Below are 9101 nucleotides of genomic sequence, written 5' to 3'. Positions count from 1 at the left end.
AATGACTTCAGATGATATAGCTATACAGTCCCTTCTGTTTCTTTTGGTGGATGACTCCCCCTTGTGCCGTATAAAAAGCACAAGAATCAGATCAAATAATCGCGACAGGCCTATATATGGGGTCTTAAAAAGTCTTACATTTTGTTGTATCAAATTTAAGGCCTTAGAACATCTTAAATTGTACAAGAAAGTCTTAATTATGATTTCTTAAATTTGGGGACGGTAATACCAGAATTGCGATATGGCTGAATGTGACGATTAAACTTCAAAAGGCTATGATTTCATTAAATAAACATGTGCGCTGCATGTTCAAAGTCCGGTGCTGCACTGCTTTGTGTTCTGCCGTTACCGGTAAAACAGTTATATTTCTACCAAACGCTCCACCTGCTGGCAGAGAATGAATGAGCATTTTCAATAAACTGTTGTTTTGTTCAGAGTTCAGACCAATGCGAAAATCGACCCATGTTTTTACCGTGCAAACACGCAGAGCTTTAAATGTGAACTGGTGGATTGATAAGAAGACAATGCATTACATAAATCTAAACATAGGGGTGTGCGATATGTATGGTCTACGATAATATCGTAATTGTTGTTTTAACGATGTGCGATTTGATATTATGAGTATATCGCAAAAAGCAAACACAAAATACACCTACAGAGTGCACACATACATTAGGTGATGAAGTCTAGTAGGTTAGACTAGTGCGCGTGCGCATTTAGAGTGCGTTCTTTCACTGCATGAATCAGTCTATTAATGCATTTAGAATTATAACATAATTTAAGATATGGGGCAGAAAATGTTTATATTTATATCATTTCATATTGTTAATATCACACGAAGAGTGCCGTTTTTTTCTCCAAAAGTAAGCATGATTACAAATGTGATATTGATTTTATACAAGAAGAAGTTAATATTAAAGGGTTAGTTCACCCAAAAATGAAAATTAGGCTGCGTTTTACTCACCCCCGAGGCATCCTAGGTGTATATGACTTTCTTCTTTCAGACGAATCCAGTCGGAGTTATATTAAAAATGGTCTTTGATCTTTCAAGCTGTTTCATGGCACTCAGCGGGTGTTGCATTGCTTCAATCCAAAATAACTTAAATAAAAATCGCCCATCCATTAAAAAAAGTGTCTCACACGGCTCCGGGGGGGTGAACAAAGGCCTTCTGTAGTGAATCGATTCGTTTTTGTAAGAAAACTATCCATATTCAAAACATAATAATCACTTGAATCTAGCTTGCGCTCACTGTTGTACACTGGAAGCAGTTCCAGGGGATTAACGTTTAAGGTCGGCTTTGCAACATGATGGTGTTTTGTTCCTAAATGAATCAACCGTTTAAATGATTCGGTTCAATCGCAATGACTCACTTATTAACAGCGAATTTCAAACTGCCTACTGGCAGTTTGAATTTCACATTTAAGGTGCCTTTTCATTTTTTTTAACAATTTCAAACATCAGTTTTCAATGTTTTATGTTTAAATAGGGATGGGTATCGTTAAGGTTTTAACGGTATTACTACTCTTACCGATACTGCTTATCGATTCGGTACTTTAACGGTATTCTTATCGGTACTTTTTGTTTTATATATATATATATATATATATATATATATATATATATATATATGAAAAATTAAGAGCTGAATTAACATTACTTTATATTCTGAAATGTAAAATAAATATTTAATGAAATGAATATATCTATTTATAATATATCTATTTATCTATATCTATGAATATATCTATTTCTTACTATGTGTCAGTAAGTTGTTGTTATTTTAGCATGTGTGTTTGCCTCTGTTCTTTTTTTAGGATTACTGATGAACTAATGTACTTTGCTTTGTATTACAGCCTACAAAAGAAATCTAAAAGTAATCAAATGTAAATAAACACTGCATAGTTTTCAGTGTATGTATTGATAGATTCATGCTTATTAAAGCTATAACGTTATTCAGATTAAGAGCAGATTTGCATTTTGATGGCCCAAGCGCCACTCTGTCACTTCAAGACAATATATTGACACACATTGGATTTTCTCCCAACTGTTCTCCTCCACTTAAGACATAAACTGTGTTTAAGTAAATACTCTCCAAGCCGGCCATTTTGACATATTTGTGTGTATTTGATCGTTTGGTGAGCTGATTCTGACGTTAAGTTTGGGTTTTAGGGAGGAACGAATGCGCACCGCTGTGAAGGGAAAGAAGTTGCGCAATTCAAAACGCAGCTAGTTTTAATAGCTTTACCCAATGTCTTCTTTTGTATAATCATTAGAAGCCAAAATCGAAAAAAAATAAAATAAAATTAGCTTAATACAACAGCCACAGGCCTAAAGTGTAAGCAGATGTTTGAATGTTTAGTTCTCTCTTCTATCATAATTAAACAGGGCTTTCATGTTGCGCGTGCTGAAGCTCCTCCGCGTGAGCGCGATCTCGCTTCTGAATTGCGAATAGCAAAAATGCATCATAGACAAATGTTTGAAAAACAGCTGGCGACTCTGGTGATATAGAATTTGCAAGATAATGTATATATAGCAATAATAAATGTATGTGTGTTTTATAAATTTTTCCAGTACCGATAGCAGAACCGTTAACATCAGAGCTTATCGATACTCTGGTCTTTCATAATTTAGCCCCGGGACCGATTAAATACCGGGTTCCGGTACCCATCCCTATGTTTAAAATATCAAAACATTATTTTTGCATTTGTAACTGCAGGTTAAAGTATTTAATGTCCCTCCGAGCATCATTAAACAGTGTGTAAATGCATCTAAATGCCACTTCAGATGCATCTTTTGTGTTTCCTCTGCATTGCAAAGATAAATTTGGTTGATACTGATTTAATTTGCTTGGTAACAACCCAAATGCAAGAATTTGACTCAAAAGATGGTGCACACTTTTAGAAAAAAATGGCTTAAAGGTAAAAATGCCCATAAAACTTGTTGGGAATTATTCATTTCTATTACTGCTGTGAACTGACCACACAGAATATGAAGAATATAAAAAAAATCAGGAGTCAGCTGTCCATGGTAGTCCTTAAGATATTAGCACAATAACACACTCAGCAAATTATTGTCTAATTATCGTTATCGATAAAATCCCAGAATATTATCGGGATATCATTTTTTGTCAGTATCGCACACCCCTAATTTGATATTTAATTGATATAATAATTTATTGATAATAATTGTTTAAATTAATATAATACTACTTTTGACTCATCCATTTTCTTAACAATGGTTTAAAGGCTGAAATGTAAAGTTTATCATTTTCTAAAACTTTGTTTTTGTGAAAACTTGTATCTGAACTGTAAATTATGCTTTTGACAGTAATTTTACAGTTTAATATGGTACTATAGACATTGCCCTACCCCGCTCATATGGTATTAATTTTTATTTGTGCAGGTCTTAAAGAAGGTCTTGAAAAGTCTTAAATTTGAGCTTAAAAATCCTGCAGAAACCCTGTTTTTTAATATAACTCTGATTGGATTCGTCTGAAAGAAGAAAGTCATATACACCTAGGATGGCTTGAGGGTGAGTTAATCATGGGGTAATTTTCAACTATGGGGTGAACTATCCCTTTAAATTAGAATACCGAATCAAAGTGTTTTTAGACTTTAGGTTTTACAAGGTTTTAAGTAGGGATGCACCAACACCACTTTTTCCAGAACAAGGCAGATACGATACTTTTATTTTTGGTAGGCTACTTGCAGATACCGAGTACCGATAGCTGTGTTTTCACTGCATTTGTAATTTTTTTAAATACTGGGTACAGAAACCCAAAAAATATGTATAATGTTGGGTGGCTTAGTTCATTTAGCAAGTAGATATTTCCTTCAATTATTTGCTAATAGAGCGAACAGCAATAAATATTAAGCAATGGAAGTGTGCACGCGCAGTCTCTCTCTCTCTCTCTCTCTCTCTCTCTCTCTCTCTCTCTTTACCGTCAAGTAACTAACTTGTGCATTATTTTGCTTAATTGCTTTTGGCATATCCGACCGAACTACAAACTTTCCAGTGATGTCTGTGAGAAAGGGATATTCGCTCTCAACAAGCTCATGCATCTGCGCCGCCGCACGATCAATCTACTCAGTGGACTTTGCTTATCAGCTCACGCACATCTGCTATACAGGCATGAATATTGAATGTTTAACATTACATTAATTACGTACATGTGCTTCATAGACAATCTTAATCTCTAATAACTCCATTCTGCTCTGATTGTTCTGTTGTCGGTGTTTCTTTGACTGGACACAGCTCTGTTCACACGCTGTGTGGTATCGGCTCTTGGGATCAGGACATTTTATTGTGTATGATTACAGGAGCGCAGTTTCGGTGAATCCCTAGATTTAAGTGTTTGCCATTCTATCCAAAGTGACTTACATTGCATTAAAGTTTTCCATTTGATCAGTTGATGTATTTCCTGGGAATCGAACCCCTGACTGGTGTTGCTGGCCCCATACTATAGTGTTTAGAAGATCAGCAAAAGATCTTATGTAATGTTAGGGTTCATACAAATATGTTAAGCTATATTTGTAAGGCACTTTGGATAAAAGCGTCTGCAAAATGACTAAATGTAAATGTAAATCTGATGTGTAGCTTTAGATATTGAGCATTTGTGTTGTATTAAATCAGGAGAACTCGATGACAGAATATGCAGTTTATCAGCATGTTTTAGATTGACTAGTCAACTCATTTCCCAAACTCACCTGGTTTGGCTGGATTAGAGATTATTTGCTTGTCTTTGAATAAAGTGTCCTTCTGAAGGTCAGGATGGAAATGTTTGGGTTATTTCTGGTTTTGACTGTAGCAGATACTGTCTACTGTGTAAGAATAGAGAATGTGGTGTAAGATACTTTTTATCTTACACCACATCTCTATGCACACCTTGGCAAATCAATCACCATTGGCTAGTAAACTTTTTTTAGTTGCCTTACCAGACTAATATACTATTTTTCACATATATATATATGAAATACTGGTGATATCTGAAAGTACACTCTTAACATCAGCCAATCAAGCATTTTATATAACTTAATAATTAGAACCAAAATAATTTATATAATAATTTAATAATTTCACCAAAACATGGTAACCATGTATGTGAATGCATATTTGTAATTTTAACAGAACTTAGGACTGGTGGTAGTGATTAAGATGCAGAGAGAGAGAAGTGTGTGCGCCGGGAGAGAGCGAGACCTCACGCTTGTGCGCCAGTATCAGCGAGTCTCAGATACTAGACAAGATTTGTCCAAGAAGTCACTAGATTTGTCGCTAGGCGCTTTTTTGGAAAAATGTCACAAATTTGTCTTTCTGTGGATCTAATACAGTCCGTATGCTTTATATAGAGAGCTATGATAATGCAGATCGCAGTTTCTCTTCCCATTTGCTCTGTTTTTTCAAACACTGTTCAAACTCAGCAACGCAACTTTATTCATTCTTGAAGTGAACTTCTGCCTGTTTGGTGATTAGATTAACTGTTTTGGACTGCTGTCTCCTTGAACTGAATGCAGTGCGTCTTGTGTGCGATATGTGATTTCTCCTCCTCTGGTGTGTGACTGCCTTGTTTATACTTTTGCCTGGCTCTGCATCATGAGCCTTTATCTGATTAAGTGTGCACCATCCCAAACAAATGAGGCGTTTATAGTTGTCACGCTCGCAAGAAAACCAAAGAATCATATAAAACCCAGTAAACTTTGAGAATATTATTTGTGACATTAGAATTAATTTGTCTAGTGTGTAAATAAATGTATTGTATAGTATAGTATAGTATAGTATATATAGTGTTTAAATACATACATAACAAAATGTTGAAATTGAGAGCTTTGGACTTATGTTTTTGTCAAAAATAACAAACAAATGAATGTACAAAATAGTTCAGGACAGACCCACCAACGTTTCAGTTGTGTCATAGTGCATACTTTATCATCAAGTGTACGATAATAATTATTTGCACCAGCAGTCTTCGTTCCACTTAGTAAATCTCTGAGTAGTGAGTTTGGATGAGGAAGTGATATTGGTCTGATCTGACCACTTCCAAGAGTCCCTGTACAATCCGATCCAGACCGAAGCCCCCAAACTATATATCATCTTGGTAATCTGGTCACTGTCCTCTTGACTCCTAATGGTAGCCAGTTCTGTATAATGACGTCTGCAGTACTCCTGAGCCTCAGTCCATGTCTTTTGGGTCTTGCCCAAAACCATTTTCTCTGTTGTGTTTGTACTTCCTGTGAAAATTCAAAAATAGAGTCAAGACATGAAAGCCAAATTAAACCTGCCGAAAATTTCCAGATTGTTCATTTTTAAATTATGTTTGCATAGTTTGCATAGACAAAGGATGGATAAAATTAGAGTTTTAAAGGAATAGTTAACCCAAAAACTACTATACATTTACATTTGACCTGCTCTTGCATTATATTGTATCAAATCACACGTTTGGTCAGAGCCACGTGGTTATTAGCTTTCAGGTCAGCTGTATTTGTGTAAATGTATTGTTTGTTTGTGATTGGTAGAGTATGTTCTCAGATCATGCCAAATTTAATGCCTTTTTTTGACTCTTCAGCAGTTATTTTCCTATTCAAATGCTAGTAGGCGTGTGCTTGGCCCTTCTCCTAGAAATTTAGAGTTCAGAAACAAAAAAATAATAGCATTTTATGAAAAGAGATGTTATATTTTATCATTTAAAATTATAGACATAATACTATTAATTTTATGGCAATGAAAAAAAGCCATACAAGAAAAACAGCCTCAGCTAAACTGCAATAAGTCAATTAAAATGTATTTAATACTGAAGTATACAGAAAAGTCAGCTATAAGTCAGCAAAAGTGTTGTGTAAGTCAACAAGTCTTGTGTTGTTTCTATGGTTTTATTCAGTATGATAAATGGTGCAACTTTCATGCAAGTGGTGTAAAAGTCTGAGATCACATTTTCATTTATATAAATGTGAAAAATTTGAAACAGAAATTGTTTTATAAAATTAACCCTCATAATGTATTTAAGTCCAGTTTTGATGTAGAAAAATGTATGAAAATTTCTAAAGATATGCATAGTTTTTAATAAGGGAATGAAACTACTTGGGTCATTTCGATCCGGGCATGTATAGAGTCCCATTACCTGTCAGAAATACTTTCTGTAACATTCTCTGTGAAGTTATATTAGTGTCAAAAACTTTTTCAAAAATAAATTTAGCATTTCCCCCATATCTCACATACTTCTGGGACTGAATTTTGTTGTTGAACAAAAAGGGTGAATCACTCACTGCTCTTGACTGAATAACTTTTGTAGCTTTAATAATAATCAGTTTATTTGCAGTTAATACATAAAGTATTAAAATGTATTAAAAATAGTTTATGTATTAATGTGTTATTTCTTGAATCAGAAACAAAAAAATAATAGCATTTTATGAAAAGAGATGTTATATTTTATCATTTAAAATTATAGACATAATACTATTAATTTTATGGCAATGAAAAAAAGCCATACAAGAAAAACAGCCTCAGCTAAACTGCAATAAGTCAATTAAAATGTATTTAATACTGAAGTATACAGAAAAGTCAGCTATAAGTCAGCAAAAGTGTTGTGTAAGTCAACAAGTCTTGTGTTGTTTCTATGGTTTTATTCAGTATGATAAATGGTGCAACTTTCATGCAAGTGGTGTAAAAGTCTGAGATCACATTTTCATTTACATAAATGTGAAAAATTTGAAACAGAAATTGTTTTATAAAATTAACCCTCATAATGTATTTAAGTCCAGTTTTGATGTAGAAAAATGTATGAAAATTTCTAAAGATATGCATAGTTTTTAATAAGGGAATGAAACTACTTGGGTCATTTCGATCCGGGCATGTATAGAGTCCCATTACCTGTCAGAAATACTTTCTGTAACATTCTCTGTGAAGTTATATTAGTGTCAAAAACTTTTTCAAAAATAAATTTAGCATTTCCCCCATATCTCACATACTTCTGGGACTGAATTTTGTTGTTGAACAAAAAGGGTGAATCACTCACTGCTCTTGACTGAATAACTTTTGTAGCTTTAATAATAATCAGTTTATTTGCAGTTAATACATAAAGACTATGCAGCACTTATTTTTACATTTAATTATTCAGTTTATGTATTAATGTGTTATTTCTTGAATGATTCTGTTGATTAAATTTAAAATGAAAAAAAGTAAAGCACTGTTAATTTCATTTGTTTCTTATATTGTATGTGTTATACTGTTTGTTATTTGCATCATTGTTCTTATTTTTTTTAACACAAATTTCAATGTCAATCTTGATCCAATCATGACCCAAGAAACAAGTGTCAGTGAAGAACAATAAGGTGTTGACCAAATCCATGCATAATTCCTGAAATATGGAAGTAATCTAATGATACAGCAGCTGACATACCTATTCAGTGAGTGCTGACAAGCCGAAGAGTGGAGAAAAGGAGTAATAGTCAAATTACAGAAGAAAGGTCATTTATCTGACCTTAACAAAAGGCGAGGGATTGCAGTACTCTCTGTGCCTGAAAATATCTTCTGCATTGTTCTTCTACAACGACTAATGAGCGAGGTCAACAAAATGTTGCACGAAGAACACGCCGGATTTCGCCCGGTCGATCCTGCAGTGAGCAGACCTGCCGCAACATCATCGAATAAAGCATCGAATTTCAACGACCTCGTGTTATCAACTTCATCAACTTCAAGAAGGCATTTGACAGCATTCACAGTGTTACAGAGTAACCAGAACATGAGACGTGCGGATCCATGTGCAAAGCTTTTATTAAAGACGTGGTCATAAACAGGCATAGATCAGGCAATGGCAAACTGGTATGTAGAAGGCAAGGCAAGGGCAGTCCGGTAAACAAGCGAGGGTCAATCGACGACGAACATAATCCAATAGGGCGAGACTAGAGAGATAATCCTGGTACAAAGCAAAGGTCCAGGCAGGGGCAAACAGTATCCGAACAGGACAAGATGAGAGAGGTAATCCAAAGTGCACAGGCAAAGATCAGAACATGAGGAAACAGACAAGGCTAGGCTAGGCTAAGACTATGAAACTTCAAGTAGGCTCCGTAACGTAGCTATCACAACTAGCGATATGCGCATACAATACTTG

Source organism: Sinocyclocheilus anshuiensis, unplaced genomic scaffold (genome assembly GCF_001515605.1).
Source record: "Sinocyclocheilus anshuiensis isolate Anshui unplaced genomic scaffold, SAMN03320099.WGS_v1.1 scaffold1263, whole genome shotgun sequence".
NCBI classification, from domain to species: Eukaryota; Metazoa; Chordata; class Actinopteri; order Cypriniformes; family Cyprinidae; genus Sinocyclocheilus; species Sinocyclocheilus anshuiensis.
The sequence above is the reverse complement of the archived record's forward strand: the minus strand, read 5'-3'. Positions refer to the sequence as shown.